Source organism: Dasypus novemcinctus, chromosome 9, assembly GCF_030445035.2.
Source record: "Dasypus novemcinctus isolate mDasNov1 chromosome 9, mDasNov1.1.hap2, whole genome shotgun sequence".
Lineage (NCBI taxonomy): Eukaryota > Metazoa > Chordata > Mammalia > Cingulata > Dasypodidae > Dasypus > Dasypus novemcinctus.
In genome coordinates, this window is record NC_080681.1 from 123,643,014 (window position 1) to 123,664,028 (window position 21,015).

Genomic DNA, 21,015 nt, shown 5'->3' on the forward strand with positions numbered 1-21,015 from the left:
AAATTAAATATACTCCATTGTAAAGGTATTTTATTAAAGTTAATGGAAAACTGTATTTTGCATAACCCTGCAAATATTCTTAATTTGATTTGTACATGCCGTTTAATATTATCTTGCTAGAAGTCATCCATGGTAAATAATGGTGACATAGTGACATCTAAAAATAATGAAATAATGATCAACTGCAGGTGTCCTCTTAAAATTGTTATATAGGGTGACAAATGGATCTTTAAAAAGGACTCTTGCTCGCCTGAGTTTGGGTGCTATTAAGGTGTAAGAGGTTACCTTAATGTAGGACTTCTCAGAGTCTTTAGCGCAAGTAATTGCCTGGGGGGATAATCAGCCTTTTTCCTGGGGCATCGGGCCTGAAACAACTTAGCAGAAGCTGTTCCGGGTTCCCCTCACCCCCCTCACACCCCGCCCTCTTATTGTGGGAAAAGAAAATATGGTTAGTGAAAAAAAAAAAAGTTAAGGGGTATGGATGTAGCTCAGTGGTTGAGCGCCTGCTTCCCGTGTACAAGGTCCCAGGTTTGATCCCCAGTACCTCCTAACAACAAAAACAAAAAATGAAAAAACCAACTCAGGGGACCAGTGGTTGAGCACCAGCTTTCCATTTACAAGTCCTGGTTCAGTCCTGGCTCAGTCCTGGCTCAATCCCAGACCCAATACTTAAAAAAAAAAAAAAAAAGTGACCTAAAATACTACTTCTTGGAGATTATTTGTCTCAACCCTTTTGTGCATATCCTTTTAGATTATTTTCCTTGTAAAAATTTATCCAAATAGTCAAAGTTTTAAAAAGCAAAATGTGATTATACAGTGTATCAAACCAAGCTCTCTGTTTTTTAATATCTTTCAACAAGCATTTGTACCAGGTTGTAGTATGTACGGTAATCCATGAAAGGAATGTACTGGAATCTGTTTAATCCTTAGGACAGTGGTTCCCAAACTTTTGGTCTCAGGACTCCTGTGCTCTAAGAATTTATAACCCTCCTACAAAGGCGTGTCGGTGGTTTCCTGTCCTTGGACACGTAAGAATTGGAGGCAAAAAGATGTGGACTTGGAGAAGTCTGGAGCCCACTTGCTCCCCGCAGTCTCAAGATCATCCTTTCCCACACAGAAAATAAAAATAAATAAATAAATAAATAAAAATAAATAAAAATTTATTGAGGACCCCAAAGAGCTTGTGTTTATGTGAGTTTTATCTATTGACATGTACTCTCTTAGAAATTAAAACGAGAACCAATTAAAGTAATTATTTAAAATAGCAATAAGAAACTCATTACATGGTAATGTAAACTTTTTTTATGAACAATAACTATATTTTCCCAAACACAAAACAGTTTAGCAAGAGTGGGCATTATTTAACATTTTTGCAAATCTCTTTTATGTCCAACTTCAGAGAAGCTAGCTGGAGACAATGTTACCACATGTTGTTTCATTGAAGCATACGCCGAAAATTCGGCCTGACAGGTAAATAGCTAGAAAAAGGATTTTCTGGGTCCCCTGAAAGGGTCTTGGGGACCCCCAAGGGGTCCTTAAACCACACATAGATAATTGCTGCTCTGGTCAATGTTTAACTATAGTTGGGGAAGGGGTCACGAGTAGTTTGTTTCTAAATAACAGCTGAAGTAGCAAAGCAAAGCTTGCCAAATGATGTACTTATCAGGTAACTCACCTTGTTCCTGCAGTCGTGTCTCCCCATGTGCCTTGTAGCTTGCTTTCTTGAGTAGGGCAGAGACAGGTGAATTCTGGCCCTCATACCTGGAATTGCCTCTCAGGTAGAGCAAACCTGCCGTGGTCCCCTGAGCGACCTTGAGGGTGGCAGTTAGTCCGGCCACGGTGGAGCTAGGCGGTCTTGTGTGCTGCGGAGTGCTACTCGGGTTTTCTTTTTAATTTTACTCTTAGGTGCTTTTTACTGTGGTAACACATACAACCTAAAACTTCCCACTTCACCTACTTTCAAGCATACAGTTCAGTGTCAATTAATTACATCGACAAGTTGTGCTACCATCACCACCACCCCTTACCAGAATTTTTCCATCACCCCAAACAGAAACCGTACCCATTAAGCGTTAGCTCCCCATCCCCTCTGCTCCCCAACCCCTGGTAACCTGTAATCTGTTTTCTGTCTCTATGATTTTATATATTCTAGTTATTTCATATAAGTGAAATCATATGGTTTTTGTCTTTTTGTGTCTGGCATATTTCACTCAACATGATGTCCTCAGGTTTCATCCATGTTGTAGCATGTATCAGAACTCCAGTCTGCCCCCCCACACCCCATGGCTTCCTCAGCTGTCTGCTCGCTGTATCTGCTCATTGTCTCTGCTTGTTGTTCTGCTCATTGTCTCTACTTGTTGTGTCTGCTTGTTGTCTGCTCATCTTCTTTAGGAGACACTGGGAACCAAACCTGGGACCTCCCATGTGGGAGGCAGGCGCCCACCTCCTTGTGCCACATCTACTCCCCATTCCTTTTTTTTTTTTTCCAAGTTTCTCTGTCTATTTTTTTAATTGTCTTTTTTAAAAAAGATACGTAGATCACAAAGAATGTTACATTGAAAAATATAAGAGGTTCCCATTTACCCTACACCCCACCACCCCCACTCCTCCCACATCAACAGCCTCTTTCATCAGTGTGGCACATTCACTGCATTTGGCGAGTGCATTTTGGAGCACTGCTGCCCCACATAGGTTATAGTTTACATTGTAGTTTACACTCTCCCCCAGCCATTCAGGGGACTGAGGATACAGTGGAATGTCCATGCATTCCCCCCGTCTGTTCTTTTTACGTCTGGATAATATTTCACTGTATGGCTTTTCCACATTTTGTTTATCCGTTCATTCATTGATGGGCATTTGGGTTGCTTCCGCCTTTTTGCTGTTGAGAATAATGTAGCTATGAACATCAGTGTGTAAAAATCTGTTTGAGTCCCTGCTGTCAGTTTTTGGGATTATATACCTAGGAGCGGCATTGTTGGACCATTTGGGATTTCTGTGTTCAACTTTGAGGGACCAACAAACTTTTCCACAGCAGCTTACCATTTTACACTCTCACCAGAAATGTCTGAGGCTTCCTCTTTTTCCACATGCTCACCAATACTCGTTACTTTCCAGTTTTTTGTTTTTATTTTTAATTATAGCCTTTCTAGTGCTTGTGAAGTGTCTTGGACACATTTTAATAAGAGAGAAGGCAAGAATAGAAAGAAGAAAAACACCCTGTAAATTAATGGCAAAATCAGGTTTATTTGGACTTTTTCTTTGTTAGTATACACTTACCTTATTAATATTTTCTGTTAAATGAGATCTAGAAAAATCAAGGCTATTTAAAAAAACATTTCAAAGCTTTAAAAAAGGAGGAGATTCCCATCTTATTTTTCCTTATAAGATGGCCTCTTGGAGATCTTTAAATGACTGGTTTCACTGTAAAACGTGTATAACTACCATGATAAAAGAAGTCTGTGCTGGTGTTTGCTTTATTTTCCTTAAGATTCTTTTGGGATGTTCTCAGACTCTGAGTTACTTGTGGAATATGCTGTGCGTGACTGTGGATGTGTCCTGTTGTGTTGGTGGATGAGGGCTGAGAAATACCCTTCTAGGGCGTTTTGTTTGTTTGGCATTATGTTGATCGCCAGTGCTTCCGTTTCTTTACTAAACGTCATCCCATAAATTCAGTTTCCTCTTGAGAGGTCATATCATCCATTTTCCCCATTTAGAAAAAATCTTTTACTTTTGAAATCCGGCAGTTTGTCTTCCCATTAAATCATCTCTGTTTACTTATACGTTATTGCATTAGCTTCTTAAGTATGTTTTTAAACCCTCTAAACTTAAAAATTCTGCTAATCTAGTGAAAAAAAAAAAAACAGCTTCTGAATTATATGGATAGAATTCTAGAAATGGAACTTTTGAAATTATTTAGCTCAGTCAGCTCATTTTACCAAAGAGGAAACAAGTGAAGTGGTTATTTTGTCAGAGTGCTGTTTTTTTTTTATTTATTTCTCTCCCCGTCCCTGCCCTCCCCAATGTCTGCTCTCTGTGTCCATTCGCTGTGTGTTCTTCTGCATTCACTTTGTGTTCTCGTCAGCGGCACCGGGAATCTGTGTCTCTTTTGGTTGTGTCATCTTGCTGTGTCAGCTCTCCATGTGTGCGGTGCCACTCCTGGGCAGGCTGCACCTTTTTTGCGCTGGGCGGCTCTCCTTACGGGGCGCACTCCTTGTGCGTGGGGCTCCCCTATGTGGGGGACAACTTTGCATGGCACGGCACTCCTTGCGCGCATCAGCACTGCACGTGGGCTAACTCACCACACGGGTCAGGAGGCCCTGGGTTTGAACCCTGGGCCTCCCATATGGTAGGTGGACACTCTATCCGTTGAGCCAAATCTGCTTCCCAGATTGCTGTTTTAGTTGCTCAGAATATAAAAAGTGGGAATAAATGGTGGAGTCCAACCCATAGTGTTTCTCTTTTTTGGTAACAAAGAATATTCAGAAAATATAAATTTAGGCAAGTTGTTAAATTTCATGTGCAGTTGAGTCAGGAAGGGAGATTATAGAATTGGAATGGAGTTTTAAAAAATTCTGGAGAAATTGTACATTTATTTACAAAGTTCCATGGTTTCAGCACTTTTTTGTGAGGACCGCCCAGAGAAACTGTCACGCTGCACTCAAGTCACAGTTGCCACGGGGCCGAGAGCCTAGTGCGGCTCCCTCCCGACCGCGGGGGCACAGTCTCGGGCAGTCTCTGCTGGACCAGGTCTAAGCGGGGAGCCCCTTTCCTTTTGGAGGGCAGCCTTAATTTGGAGGGCACCTCTTGGTCTTTACTCCACCACCGGATCCCCACGGAATAAATTTTGGCACAGCAGGAGTGTCGTGGAGGGGCCAAGAGAATGGACTCGAGTTCAGCTCTTGGGGTTCACACCCCGCTCTGCCGCCCACTCCGTGTGTAGGTTGGACAGTCACTTACTGTCTCTGGGCCTCAGTTTCTTTATCTGTAAAATGGGGATAATGATAGTCCCTCCCTCAGGGGTTGTTATGGGGACTGAGCAAATTCTCAAATGCTCAGAACACTTGATAAGCAAGCATCTGTGCCTGCTTTGCTAAGTCAATTTCATATACCTTTTTAAAAGGGTTTAAAGAGCCAGCAGCCAACTCCCCCCCTGCCCCAACAGCTTTTTACACCTCAGAGCTAAGCATCTTCTGTTCTTCCAGCAGCTCTTCCCTGATGTATTTCCAAAGTCTCCCCCAGCCTGCTTTCTCCTTGGGTGCACCCAGGGCGTAGGTACTGCCGTAAGGGTGGGGCAGAGCAGTGGTGTGGGGACGGCACTCCTTGGTCTAAACCTGCTGCTCCTTGTCACACGGAGCTTTTATTTAACCCAGACTTCCAAGTCCTCCCAAGCCCAGCTGACGTTTAACCACTTCTCCTCTATCGGCTTGATGCTTTGATCCTTAGTGTGAGGGTTTGTCTTCATTTGTCGTCATTCTGCCTCACCCGTCGGCAGCCGACTGTACATCCGTTCTGTCACGTGATTTCAGCTCCCACTCCATGTTCCATCACTTGCACCTTTCACTCTAGCTTTTAGCATTCTCCAATTTGGCATGAAGGTTGAAGAGAGCCAACCAAATGTGGAACCTTTGGAAGGTTCCCAGAGATGGTTCAGTGTTCTTTGTGATTGAACCTGTCGTAAGTCCACCCACCTGTATTATTACCCAGGTCAGTTTCCCACCCTTGCTTTCCATCACAAGGAAATAGGGAAAGGCCTCAGATGTCTTGCCGCAGTTTAGTGTACTGTTCTAGAGTGAGGAGTTGTGGAAATGAAGTTTTAGCGTGATGCCTGGCACTTAAATTGTAGCTGATGCCATTCTTCCAGCTTTCCCTTGACTTTCTGGATAGCCCTCAAAAAAGAGAATGTTTCCAGAACTCATGCCTTCAAATAATGTCACCTGCTCTTTGTGGTTTCTTTTCCTTCTCTCAAGGCACAAAAACCCATCTTGAGTTGGCCCACAATAGATGTCAGACTCAGTAAAGCCTGGTTTGCAATATCTGTCTTCTTCCCATTTTGACAAGTCACATCTCTCTATGCTTTGAAGTTTACTTAAAATCAACCCTTATGTAAGCTGGCAATTCTGTCTATAAGTTTTCTCAGTGCCCTGTGATTTAAAACACCCAAAATAAGGAAATTAAGTCCTTTTATTTTTTTCTCTATGTTCTCACTAACCTGGAAGGCTTTAGTTCTCCTATCATTATATTGATCTTGCTCTTTCTAATAAAAAATATGCTTCTCAAGAGCCTCCATGTCAAAAGAAGATTGAGGTGTTTTGCTTTGTGTTATCATAAAAACATTACACCCATTTTATTTTATAAGTAATATATAAATACATAAAAGCACTTATCTTGTGTTGTTAATATGGTATGAAAGAAAGTACTAAAGGGGCAACTAATAGGGGAACAAGGGAGGAATATCTTGATTTTTCTGACTGCATTGTGGATTTTTTGGACAATACTAGTTAGCTTACAACTAGTTTGGGGGAATAGCGATTAAGAACTTTGCACTGATCGTGGATGTCAGCAGGTCTTACATAGTGTGTGGCCTTTTTTGAGCTTTTTGTGATAACATTTCCCATTGTATATGAAGGTCAGGAGACTAAAAAAACACACACAGAACTTGGAAATTGCCATTGGACTATTATGTTACAATTCAGGACAGCGCCTTATCCTATTTTAATTCAAGACAAATGTGATAAATGTGATCATGATAAAGAAGAAATAAAAGGGTAAACCTGGCCTGTGTTTTCTGATAACATAGTAAAATAGGAAATTAAGGGGAAGCATGGCAGGTAGTTTGTTGCATAACTAGATGTCTGATTGACTTGTATTGTAAGAGTCAATTGATAAGTGGATGTGTACACATCAAGTGATTTGAAATGCTCTAAAAGTTGTTTGGCAGTGGATTTGTTCCTACCATGCTATATATTTAATTCTGTAGAAAATTGCGTAAAAGTATGTGCATGCCGAATAATTTTCCAGGGCTGGCTTTTTGAGGAAGGTAGCCAGACCCAGGTAATATAGGACCTGAAAGGCAGTAAGGGGCTGTGTCCAAAAATATTTGCTTGCCCGATGCCTGTATTTCTTACCTTCGTTTCTACTTTTGTATCAAATCACTGACATTCTTTACAAAATGCAAGTGTGGGTACCTTGAGATGTTATCATTCATTAGCACCCAGCTCAAATTAGTACCTCAGATTAGCTCGTCAGTTTCTTAGCAGGACCTTGAGAAAATGGAAGGTTGGAGCAGGTGAGTGTTGGTGTTGATGAAGAAATCAGGTGAGGGAAGCAGATGTGGCTCAACTGATAGAGTGTCCGCCTACCACATGGAGGGTCCAGGGTTCGATGCCTAGGGCCTCCTGACTTGTGTGGTGAGCTGGCTCACACACAGTACTGCCGCGTGCAAGGAGTGCCGCGCCACACAGGCGTGTCCCCTGCATAGGGGTGCCCCACGCACAAGGAGTGTGCCCAGCAAGGAGAGCCACCCCACGTGAAAAAAAAGAGCATAGCCTGCCCAGGACAGCCTGTGTCACACACACAGAACTGACACAGCAAGATGACCCAACAACAAAAAAAGAGACACAGGAAAAAGAGACACAGATTCCCAGTGCCTCAGGATAATGCTAGTGGATGCAGAAAACACAGCGAGTGGACGCAGAGCAGGCAGTGGGGGGGGGAGAGAAATAAATAAAAAATAAATCTGAAAAAAAAAAAAAAAGAAGTCAAGTGAATCAGGACACAGAGGGGTGGGGAAGGGGTGCCTGTACATGGGAAACTGGCGTCAGTGGTGCGGCAAGGCAGTGGGTGCCGCTGGCGAGGAACTCCTCCACCTCGCCTTGCTCCGCCTGTGGGAAGTCCTCTAAGCCACACTTCACTCGCGGAGGGTCCTTGTCCTGCGACGGAAGCAGGGAGCCAGAGGCTGGAGCTGCTGCCAGTTAGGAGCAAGCTCCCTGGAGGAGCCACGTCAAGGTGAGAGCCGACCCAAAGTGCTCTCTCCAGGGGGCACGCGCACTGAGAGGGCAAGAGTGAAAACTGCCAGCTCAGGCTGATAAACATCACTCCTCTTACAAAAAGGCGCCCCGAGGGGCGTCTGTTCATGAGCCTTCCACTGATACTGTTCTCTGCTGGGGAGTGCGGCACTAGCTCCTAGAGAACATTCCAGACGGAACCTGCCGGAGCCTAGTGCCAGACTCACCGGCTCACACCAGGGCGCGGAGAGGCGCACTTGACGGGAGCCATCTGGAGGGGCCTCCGGTTCCGTCGCTGCGGTTGATGAATTCAGACAAATTCCTTGCCCTCTGTGGGTTTGTTCTCCCTTCTCAGTAAGGATTCTCATTTTAATTTCAATTAATGAGATTTTGCCAGTTTCTCACCTCCACTAACCCCAGAGAGAAACATCTGAATGAGACACATTCTCCAACTCTATCCACCCCCCAGAAAAACCTTAGTTCTGAAATACTGCTAATAATTCACACAGCAGCAACCAGCCGGGGGAGCAGAGCTTGAGGAAAAACTCACAGCAACCGTGCAGCCAGCCGCCGTGCCAGTCCACGCCAGCCAGGGAGGTGCCCGAGCCCCTGGGGTGCTTGCCCGCCGGCTGCCTCCTTCAGCATCCCCCCGCGGTCCTGGAGTTCAGCCCCCTCCTAAGGCACCACGATGGGTTCAGCCTCCCTGGTAAGGGACAAGGTGGCCGGAGGGACAGTGTTCAATGCCGGGACCCCGACAGAGCTCTTCACCTGGGCCCCCTCCCATGCTACAGCCACAATCCTGAGGGAGACCCTTCTTTCCTGGAAGCTTGAGGATTGCTTCCCTGCGCACGCACTCGTCACCTTTGGAACTCCTGGCAGGGAGGGGCAGGAGCTTTTGCAGTTAGAAATCTTACTTGTCGCAACTGGACAGGCAACGCCCATTGTGGATAGACAGGCTTGCTACGCTGCCTGACGTCATATTTGCAGCATTAGAGACAGGCTCTCCCTCAATGGGCTTGATTGTTGTTTATGATCGTAGACCTGGCCATTAGGCTTGCTAGCTAGGTTTTAGGTTGGTGCCTGTACTGTCAGTTTTATAAGGTTTACCTTAATATTACATAAAAATAATTTGATTAGAAAATTCATAGATGTCTACACTTCATGCTAGTGAACTGCTTTTATTTGCTTACAATAAAAGTTTGTAAATGTGATATTACGGTACTTTGGAAAATTTAAATATCTTTTTTTTATGAAAATCTAGTAGAAAAATGAGATAATGGGTAACCGAAGGTTAGCCCCTTAAAAGGGATATAAACATTTCGAAACCATTCATTGGAAACTTTAAATAAAATATACTGAGTGTTCTTGGTGGCTTGGAATCATTTACTGTGCTGTAGAGGGTATATACACAGAGCAAATCTGCACAGACCCTTACCTAGAATATACCTGGAATTTTTATTTTGTTTTTTAAAGATTTATTTATTTCTCTCCCCTTCCCCGCCCCCCGCCCCAGTTGTCTGTTCTCTGTGTTTATTTGCTGTGTGTTCTTCTTTGTCTGCTTCTGTTGTTGTCAGCAGCACGGGAATCTGTGTTTCTTTTTGTTGCGTCATCTTGTTGTGTCAGTTCTCCGTGTGTGCAGCGCCATTCCTGGGCAGGCTGCACTTTTCTTTCGCGCTGGGCGGCTCTCCTTATGGGATACACTCCTTGCGTGTGGGGCTCCCCTACGTGGGGACACCCCTGCGTGGCAGGGCACTCCTTGCGCACATCAGCACTGTGCATGGGCCAGCTCCACACGGGTCAAGGAGGCCCAGGGTTAGAACCGTGGACCTCCCATGTGGTAGACGGACGCCCTATCCACTGGGCCAAGTCCACTTCCCATGGAATGTGTTTTAAAGAAGGAAACCCTTATACCTACCCCCTTTCCTTGCTTCCTCCCTTCCTCCATTCATCCGTGCAGCCTCCCTCCCTCATCCCTCCTATCCACCTATCCACCCACCCATCCATCCACCTATCCACCCACCCATCCATCCACCTATCCACCCACCCATCCATCCACCTATCCACCCACCCACCCATCCATCCATCCATCCATCCATCCATCCATCCATCCATCCATCCATCCATCCATCCATCCATCCTGTTTGCTTCTGGTGCTTTTGTCCTTGTGAAGAGAAGATGGTGAATTGCATAACTTCCTGGATAGTGTGTTAAGATGTCCATCTATAAAATCAATTAGGGAATGTGAGATGCCACTCTCTTGGCAGTTTTCTTATTCTTAATGAAAGTATAATGTTTTTATCTTTATCACTTGTACCTCTCAACATTATTTAAAGCATACTCTATCATTTCAGCTTCAAATGCACTCTTTGTTACTTTAAACTTTTTTGTGTCACTAGCTTTAAGCACTCTAAAAACTAGCAACAATGTTGCACCTTATTTGGATTTCTTCCCTGGTCTCCTTCACTGGGTGGCATGTAAGGAAGTCTCCATGAACTATTAAGATATTGCTTCTCAGTATTGTTAAACACAGGTAAAATTTTAGAACTATATGCATAAGTGAAACAAAGTTTTATGTTTTGCTTTCCAGTTACATTCAGGTGCCAGATGAAAATACCAGATTTCTGAGAGTCAGTTAATAGAGGTTTCACTGGATATTTTAGAATAGTGATTCTTACTTGGATTCCTTTTAGTGGGACCCTGGAGCCCCTGAAATCTCTTGCCAAGTGTTGTGTGGGCATTTTTTCCTGGGGAGGGGTTCGTGGCTTTCAATAGATTCTTAAAAGAGCCCATGATCTAAAAAAGGTTATGAACTTTGCTTTAGAACACGCATTCAATTATTTGTCTTTTGGTTTGGGGATGCTATATTTAAGCGATATTTAATAACAGAAACATTAATTCCACTTGGCTTTTTTTATCCTAATTTTTAAAAAGCACATTTGTGATGATCACACCCTGATTTCTCAAAAATAGCACTGTAATTATGGCTGCCTCTTTCTCTCTCTCTTTCTCTCGCGCTCTCTCTCTCTCCCCCCCTCTCTCCCCCCCATCTCTTTTGAAATGTAGCGACTTTTCTTACTATTTATTAGTTTAAAAGAAGCCAGAGCTATCAACAATATAGTACAAATAGTTAAGACCCAAGCAAGGGCTGCTAATAATTTATTTTGCATCTGTTCCTTTTAGGAAATGAGGAAAAACAGCTCTGCCAGTACTCTCAAGTTTATTTTCAATTAAAACCCATGTAAATTAGAAAATGTTTCGTAAAGCAGGAAAAATGGAAAAAGGAAAATGTATTATTCCGAAAATGCTCTCTTAAGTGCTGTTTTTATAGTGCCTGCCTTGGATTATGGGATGGGCTGTGGCTGTCTCTTGACTGAGTCATGAGGCTAAGTTCTACAGAAAATGAGTCTTTAGAAAACTGTAAGTGAAATCAAAATATGGAGTCAATACTGCCTGGAGTCAATACTCAGAAAAGATGTATTTGATGGTGAATCCACAAAACTGGCTATATTTAAATTGGCAGAATTTTCAGATCAAAAAAGAAGTGAATTAAACTATATTGGCCAAAATTTACAAAAATAATTGGCAAAGTTGTGGAAACTGCTAAAGCATTATTGCCTAAGGGTGATGAGTGCTTTTAAGTTTTTCTTTCTTAGCAACAGCATTTCAGAGGAAACTATACAAACTTACGATACAGAGATGTGTGTTGAGTTAAATTATTTGGTATATGGAGGCAGTCAGATAGATGTGCATCCTGACTGGTTATTAGATGATATTAAATAGTCATTATGGGAGGTGGATTTGGCTCAATGGATAGAGCATCTGCCTACCACATGGGAGATCCAGGGTTCAAACCCAGGGCCTCCTGACCTGTGTGGTGAGTTGGCCCACACGCAGTGCTGATGTGTGCAAGGAGTGCCGTGCCACGCAGGGGTACCCCCACATAGCGGAGCTTCATGTGCAAGGAGTGCGCCCTGTAAGAAGAGCCACCCCGTGCAAAAAAAGTGTAGTCTGTCCACGAGTGACGCTGCACACACAGAGAGCTAATGCAGCAAGATGATGCAACAAAAAAAGAGATACAGATTCCCGGTGCTGCTGACAAGAATGCAAGCGGACACAGAAGAACACACAGTGAATGCACAATGAGAGCAGACAACTGGGGTGGGGGGGAAAGGGGAGAGAAATAAAAAATAAATCTTTGAGAGGAAAAAAAAGTCATCGTGAGCCTTTTAAATGATAATGTTTAAAAAAAGAAAAAGGGAGAGCACAGGTACCTCAGTGGTTGAGCACCTGCTTCCTACATACAAGGTCTGGGTTTGGTCCCCAATACCTCCTAAAAACAAACAACGAACAAACGAAAAACTAACTCTGGGGAGCTGATGTGGCTCAGCGGTTGAGCACCAGCTTCCCACATACGAGATCCCAGGTTCAATCCCTGGCCCTGGTACCTCAAAAACAAAAAACAAAAAAATCATCATTTTGAGTCTTTTTGGTGGTAATGGTAAAAGAGGAGGGGAGCAGGTGTAGTGTGTAGTCCCCTGGTTGAGTGCTTCTTCCCATGTACAAGATCCCGGGTTCAATCCCCAGGACGACCTAAAAGGGAAAGGAAAAAAAAGTGTTGTTATCTTTTAGAGATGCATGTTGAAGTATTTATGGGTGAAATTAGATGAAGTCTGGGATTTGTTTCAAAATAATTGAAGTTGGATGGAGGGGCTGGGAGTCTATAAATCACACAAGACTAAGCATACTGATAATTGAACCGGCTGAGCAATGGGCATGTGGAGTTCATTATTCTTTTGTCTACTTTTTATATGTTGTAAACTTCACACGATTTAAAAACTTTCTTGACGTTAAACTTGTCTGGAATCTGGAGGAATAACTAGAAGGCCCCTTTGATGCTTTGAAAAGTTGCGTGGTTGAAAGTATGCTTTGCTCCCTCAGAACTACTTTGCAGAATGTGCTCAAAATTAATATTTTAATCACCTGTGACAAATGGCTGTGCATCTGTGGAAGGAAGGCATGAAGGCAGGGTAGTTTCCCGGCTCTTGGCCGCTCCTTAACTTTTGGTCCAGGCTGGGACAGGCGCCCCAGCAGCCCGGGGGCAGCAGACGTCTGGCCCTAAACCGCACTTGTGACTCAGCCCCTGACCTTTTCTCCCTGATTCCACTCTTGCCCCCTCAGTCTTTTTCCACCCCAAGGCAGGTGGCCTTCCTGGCATGCAGGGATCGGAGTGTGCTCTCTCCCTTGCCTCTCACCCCCCTTTGCAGTTAGGGTGCGGCTCCCACTTGGGAGAAGGGCGCCCCAAGCATCACCTCGCCACTCCCGCTGCCTCTCCCATCTCACTTGGTGGCACTCCCCTGCTTGCGTCATGGCTCCCAGCCTCGCCCAGCAACTTGCAGTCCTGAAAAAAAAAAAGATCATTTCCTGGTTAGTGGCCAGCCCACACCCCAGGGACAGATCCTCCTGTTGGGGAGCAGTCAGGCTGCTGAGTGGTGGCCCGTGGTGCCCGCCTTCACCAAAGGGCTGAGTGCAGGGAGCAGCTGGCTGTCCCCAGCAGATTCTCACTTTTTAGAAATGGCAATGCTCAGTCCATCATCGCGTGGTATGTAATAGCATATGCTAGGTGACCTGCTTGTCAGGGAAAAGGAAATAAATACCCAAAAGGTTTCACTGAAAAGAGTAATTTCTTGTTTACTTAATTTAAGGGTGTATTTTATACTCAAATATGATTTTACTTTAAAAATTAACTTTATTATATATAACACACAAATTATGAAGATGGCTATCTTGAAATGTACAAATGATTTCAATATGGAAAACACTGGTTTTCCTTAAGAGGGTGGATTCAAGTCAGTAGTTGGTGGAAGGAGCTAGGATTTTATCCCCCCCAGGCAATTTTTTATTTAATTTTTAAATTTTTACAATAAAAAATTTTTTTTATTTCTCTCCCCTTTCCCCCTCCCCCCCTCCCCCCAGTTGTCTGTTCTCTGTGTCCATTTGCTGCCTGTTCTTCTGTGACCGCTTCCATCCTTATCAGCAGCACTCGGAATCTGTGTTTCTTTTTGCTGCGCCATCTTGTTGTGTCAGCTCTCCGTGTGTGGCGCCATTCCTGGGCAGGCTGCACTTTCTTTCGCGCTGGGCGGCTCTCCTTATGGGGTGCGCTCCTTGCGCGTGAGGCTCCCCTACGTGGGGGACACCCCTGCGTGGCAGGGCACTCCTTGCGTGCATCAGCACTGCGCATGGGCCCCCCAGGGAATTTTTGGCACTTTCTGGGACATTTTTGGTTGTCACAACTGGGAGCGGGTGCTGCCGTGCTAGTGGGGAGAAGCCAGCAATGTGCAGGACAACGCCCCCCAAACTAAATCTCCAAAGTGCTGAACTGAGAAACCTTGATCTAAATAATATATGATATGTGTATGTAGGTTTCCAGACACTTTAAATTTGGGATTGTGGTACAGAAGCCCTTACACTTGTGTCAAAGAATTTGTCTGGAGATTCTTTGCAAGTGTTCAGTTTTAGAAAAAAACTTTACCCTTAGAATAACTTAAAAAATATTGTTTAACAAAGTCTGAGGAAATCAATGCTCTATTAGCCAAAACTATTACTAGAAATAACCTCAGCTGAAATGGAGAGTTACTGTATATAAAATTTCATGCAGTCTTGCTTTGATTGATTAAAAAGTTTCCTATTTTATTAAACAAAGTGCCAGGTGCGTGTGTGGTGTTTTGTCTTAACGGTATCACTCTGCTGCAATACTACTTCTCTCTTTCCTTTTGCTGAATGAAAAGGGATAGGAGGAGGCCTCTGAAGAGTCTGAAGATGTGGGCATTTCTTTGGCTGGAGGCCGTGGGCTTAGGAAGCTGGTGGTGGGACGGCCGACAGAGAGGCCCCCCAAGCCTCCTGTGTCTCCTTGCCTCTGCCATTTCTGCCCTCTTATTTCTAAAGGAGAGCGCCCACTTATGCTCAGTTTACCAACAAGTATTTATTGAGCACCATGTAGCAGACACGTAGCAGGCCCTTTGCTTGTTTATGATCTTCACAACAACCCCACGAGGTTGTGACCGTTCCCAATGCCCCGACAGGTGCAGTGCAGGGCGCGAGCCAGATGCAGAATTTGTAGGTTAACCGAGTCCTTTTTGGTTCCAAGGTACCTGCCTTTTCTACCATACCATGGTGACTGTTTAAAGCTCTGACCAGCCTCTTGTCTAAAGAATTACCAGGGCTCATCTGCATGGCTTGCAAGAGGTGCTCACCTCGGTCAGGCCCCTTCTTCATCTGCACCCCCCTTACTCTTTTAGAGCCATGCATTTATCACTGTCTTACTAGTCCCAGAGCAAGCTATGTACTTTTCTACCTTTGCACCTTATATTTTTATTCTATTTAAAATACTTCCTCGTGTCCAAGAAACCCCCATTACCTTTTTTATTTTATAGGTACTGGGGATTGAACCCAAGACCTTGTATGTAGGAAGCAGGTGCTTAACTCCTGAGCTACATTCACTCTCCACCCCCACACATCTTTTTTTTTCTTTTTAAAGATTTATTTATTTATTTATTTATTTTTAAAGATTTATTTATTTATTTTTAAAGAATTATTTATTTATTTATTTATTTCTAAAGATTTATTTATTTATTTATTTTTAAAGATTTATTTATTTATTTAATTCCCCCCCCCCTCCCCTGGTTGTCTGTTCTTGGTGTCTATTTGCTGCGTCTTGTTTCTTTGTCCGCTTCTGTTGTCGTCAGCGGCACGGGAAGTGTGGGTGGCGCCATTCCTGGGCAGGCTGCTCTTTCTTTTCACGCTGGGCGGCTCTCCTCACGGGCGCACTCCTTGCGCGTGGGGCGCACTCCTTGCGCGTGGGGCGCACTCCTTGCGCGTGGGGCTCCCCCACGCGGGGAACACCCTTGCGTGGCACGGCACTCCTTGCGCGCATCAGCACTGCGCATGGGCCAGCTCCACACGGGTCAAGGAGGCCCGGGGTTTGAACCGCGGACCTCCCATGTGGTAGACAGACGCCCTAACCACTGGGCCAAAGTCCGTTTCCCTAGATTTATTTATTTTTAAACCCCCTCCCCCCCGCCATTTTCCTCTTTCTGTGTCAATTCACTGGGTGTTCTTCTGTGTCTGCTTGTCCTCTCTTTAGGTGGCACCAGGAACCGATCCTGGGACCGTCTGGAGTGGGTGAGAGGCGCTCAATCTCTTGTACCACCTCACCTCCCTGGTCTGCTGCATCTCTTATTGTCTCTCCTCTGTGTCTCTTTTTGTTACATTATCTTCTTGCTACCAGCACTCCTCGTGGGCCAGCTTGCCTTCACCAGGAGGCCCTGGGCATTGAACCCTGGACTTCCCATATGGTAGACTGGAGCCCAATCCCTTGAACACGTCCGCTTCTGTCCCCCATTATCTTTTGAAGGATAACTTGTGAGCTCTCTACTTGCACCGCTTATGGCCATAGAGTTGTTCTTAGTTATTTCTGGTGCTCACGCCTCCAGACACATGATAGGATTGTACTTCCCCACCCTTTTGAATTTGGGTAGGGCCATATGACCAGATGCCCAGTGAGTTAGAAGCCAAAGTGACTTGTGTTTAAATTTAAGACGTTGTGAAAGGCATCTTTAACAAAGGGCCTGGTAGCACTGAATACATTCTGTTGCCTCTTTGTAAAGAGCTGGGTTTTTATATCTTAAACCGGAAAAATCTGGAGCATGTACTCAAAGGCACCTGCTGCCACCTAGCGGCAGTGTCCTTTAATTGCAGATTCTTTCCATGGGCCAAGGTTAAGTTGAATCTGCAAACCAAACGGGTACCCTCATCTAGGTTTAGCAGTGAAATGCCTACAATCCCCTGAAGTGCTCGGGTGTCCTTATTTAAGGATCACTATGACCCATCTAGGTGGACTGAATGAGAAGGGGCACGCATCAAATTCTTTTTTTGGTACTGCTTTCAATTTTCAAATCAATCATCCAGATGGGGCTGTTGGCTGTTCTGAGTCTTGCGTCAAGACTGCCGCAGCATGGCGATAAGCATGGAGACAGCCTGCAGGGGCTCTCGCCTGTGTGGTCTGGCGAAGTGCTAACGTCTCTTTAGGCCAGAGGTCCTGGGTGTAGCAGACAGGCACACATTTTATATTTAGAGTTGACTCTGAAGTTGACTATCATATTCTTTAATCTTGGTTTTTAAATCTTTTGGCAATTTCAATCAACTAAAACCCACCATCACCAAAAAAAAGGTAGTCATATCCTCAATAGAGGTATCCCCTGATATATCCTACATTTACAAAAGATCTGATTGCCAGCCTTACTATTCCATTATTTTAAGTTAATGAAGTACCATTCAAAACTCAGTAAATATTTGAGCCTGGCTGCTTTTTTTTTTTTTTTTTTTTAATGATGTAGAATGTGATGAAATGAAATGTTAAAAATGTCATTCATTAAATACTTAAAAGTTCAGACTTTGGAATTGACCACAGCTCTTCAATCTATTGCCATCTTAAAGGAACAATTTAGAAATTTTGAATTGTAACATGAGAATGCTGGGATTATGGCTATAAAATTACCTTTCCCCTTGAACCATCAACCATTTTCAGCTGAGCCTTTCCATTTGGATTACAGAATTTTTATGCCTACTGTTTTCACATTCCTCTTAGGGTAAATAAAGGCTATAAAGTAGTTAAAAATCTCAGAAATCTTATAGGCTCCAATATTGGGAATGCTTTGATTTTATTATTTATTATGTTTATAATTTTACTAAGAAAATCTTAAATTTTTAAAACAAATTGGAATCAAATATTACATTAATGTAAATTAAATAAATAGTTTTTACATTTTAAAGTGAGAAAGTAGTGACAAATAATGGAGTTTTTTAAAGATACATAAATCACACAAAATGTTACATTAAAAAATAGAAGAGATTCCCATATACCCCACTCCCTACACCCCGCATTCCTCCCACATTGACAGCTTCTTTCATTAGTGTGATACATTCATTGCATTTGATGAATATGTTTTGGAGCACTGCTACACAGCATGGATTATAGTCTATGTTGTAGTTTATACTCTCTCCCAGTCCATTCAGTGGGTTATGGCAGGATATATAGTGTCCTGCATCTGTCCCTGCAATATCATTCAGGTCAAATCCAAGTCCCAAAAATGCCCCCATATCATACCTCTTTTCTTTCTCCCTGCCTTCAGCAACTCCCATGACCACTGTCTCCACATCAATGATATAATTTCTTCCACTGCTGGAGTCACAGTAATTCTATAGTAGAATACCATAAATCCACTCTACTCCATATTTTATTCTTCCATCCTGAGGACCCTGGGATGGTGATGCCCGCTCCACCTCTAAATTGAGAGGGACCTTAGGTCCCACATGGCTGATGGATGGGATTCTCCTGCTTGTAGTTGTAGACTCTCTCAGTTCCTTGGTCTGGTGGTTGACCATCCTCATCTCCTTGTTAACTGACCTAGGTAAGTCCAATGAACTGGAGAATAGGTGTTGTAATTTTGCTGAGACTCAGGGCCCAGCAGACAGATGGACTGTCCAGAAATTCAAGTCTCCTGGGCACACACCAACCCCAGCGCCAACCAGAGGTTCAGTAAAAGTGACAGAAGAGGCATGTGTAGAGAAGTCATATCTGAATCCAACTCCATCACACTCAGGAGCACAAATTCCAATGTAGGATCTGCTGGCAAGGCACTGAACTCCAGAGCCATCTGCCATGACTGTAGGACCTGGGTGTCTCCATAGCCCTCAGGATCACCACTACCTGGGATTGCATCTCCTTGGCTTTCTCTGAGATCCTGCTGAGATGTGTGTAAGCTCCACCTCTCTGATGACCTCCTGACTAATTTGAAGTCACTTAGCCATATAAATTCATTTGTCTTTACCATTTACTTCTTTTATTCAAGGTCTTTTTCTAGTTGCATCACCAACTAGTACTTGGTAGTAATCCCTAGGCAGCAGGGAGGCTCATTCCTGGGAGTCATGTCCCATGCTGGGGGGAAGGTAATGCATTTATATGCTGAGTTTGGCTTAGAGAGTGGCCACATTTGAACAACATGGAGGCTTTCAGGAGGTAACTCATAGGCACCCTGCAGCTGTAGGCCAAGTTGAAATTTCAACCACACAGACTCATAAGCATAGTCATCAGTATCAAGGGCCCATCATTGGACCATCTTTTTTCACTGGTCTTTGCCCTTATACTTGGGGGATTGTTAGTATTCTAATAGGGGAATGTGACAGAGCTCCCCAGGATGGGAACTCAGCCCTCCCTCAGTTGTTGTGTGAAACTCTACCCACTATGTCAATACCCAATGAACATCCGAACATATCTGTATACCCTATATGCATGCCCTGCAGAATTCCCACCCACGCATCCCCCATCAATGACACCCCACACCAGTGCTCCTCCCCTGCCATAATTGAACCCCTCTGTGATCCACAACTTCTTAAAAAATGAAGTGTAATATATTGCCAGATTCAGTTAATAGGAAAATGAAATACTTATGATAGGCTTAAAGATTAGAAATAAATTACATAATTTAGAAAAACTAAAAAAGGGTAATAAATTGGGGCATTAAAAATGAAAAATATCATAAAAATTTTTTTGATGTTTTGCCTTTTATCACTGTAATAGGTGTTGCCCTGTATGTACAGTGGCAAGAAAATCTCTTCCATGTCTTCCATCATTTTTTTTTCATGTCTTCAAAAAAGTTTTAGGTCACAGTAAACTCACATATAGAACATGTAGGGGACTCCCATATACCCAACATCCTCCCCCTTTTCCCCCTACCCCAGAAATGATCTTTTTACATGTGGATGTTACATTTGCTACAACTAAAGTACAAATATTGAAATATAGCTACTAACCATGGTTACATTATGGTTTACATTATGGTTTACATTTTAGACTATACACTTTTATAAATTTTGGGTGAAATTTAACATGACTTGTATCCATCATTGCACAATCATATAGAACACTTCCACTGCGCCCCCTCCCCCCAGTTACCCCTCTTCCATCTATTCTATTCCTCTCACCACCTCCCCTTGGGGCCCACAGTGATAATCAAGCTTCACTGCTTAAAGGACAAGAGTCATAGATACTTGCAACGACGCTGGGGGTTGACACACTAGACTGTGCTCCCTCATTGGGAGCCACCCATGCTCTCAAGAGACATCCTCCCCTCAGAATATCAGGCCTTCCTAGGATGGGGATACAACACCTTCCTGCTCACTGAATGGATCTCCACCCACTGATATACTATGACACAATGAGCACTCCCTAGAAGCCTGCCCCAGGTGCACCTTGTGCCAGATGCCCCCGCATCAAACACCTTAAACCAGTAACCCTTATTATATTTTCTAGAGAGTTTTCTCAACATGGTAGTTTCAGCCACAACCTGGCAATCTCCTGTGTTCACCTGCTCCCCCCCAAATCTCTCCCCAATTCCGTGGACCATCTGACCCATCCTCGTAACCCTAGGTCCCCTCAGGCCTGCAAAGCCCAACCTAATAGTATCCCTATACCCCTGTCTTATCCCTTTACTATAAAACTACTTACCTCCGCTTTATCAAAGATTTCGCCTGTGGGCATTGGCTCATAACCTTCCTCTCCCCCCTATTTCCTGTAAGCCTGTCTTCCAGTCTCTAGCTCCCTGAGACAGCTAGATTTACTTAATTCATATCAGAGAGGTCATGGAGTATTTTTCAATGCCTGGCTTGCTTCACTCAGTATAAGGATCTCAAGATTCATCCATGTTATCCTGTGTGTTAGTACTGTATTCCTTCTTACAACTGAGTAGTATTCATTGTATGTATATACCATATTTTGTTTATCCATTTGTTGGTGGGTATTTGGGTTGATTCCAGCTTTTGGCAATAGTGAATAATGCTGCTATGAACATTAGTGTGCATGTATTGGTTTGTGTCCTTGTTTTCAGTTCTTCTGGGTAAATATCCAGTAGTAAATAAATGCTGAGTCATATGGCAAATCTATAGCTAGTTTTTTGAG

General features: G+C 43.7%; 1 protein-coding gene and 1 non-coding gene across 2 annotated transcripts in view; both read left to right on the forward strand.

Moving 5' to 3' along the window:
• Positions 1–21,015, forward strand: part of CLSTN1 (calsyntenin 1) — a 78,161-nt gene that overhangs the window by 12,366 nt on the left and 44,780 nt on the right.
• LOC111767095 (small nucleolar RNA SNORA38) lies at positions 986–1,117 on the forward strand. Its single transcript, XR_002798990.1, has one exon. It is a non-coding gene; the product is annotated as a small nucleolar RNA SNORA38 (small nucleolar RNA).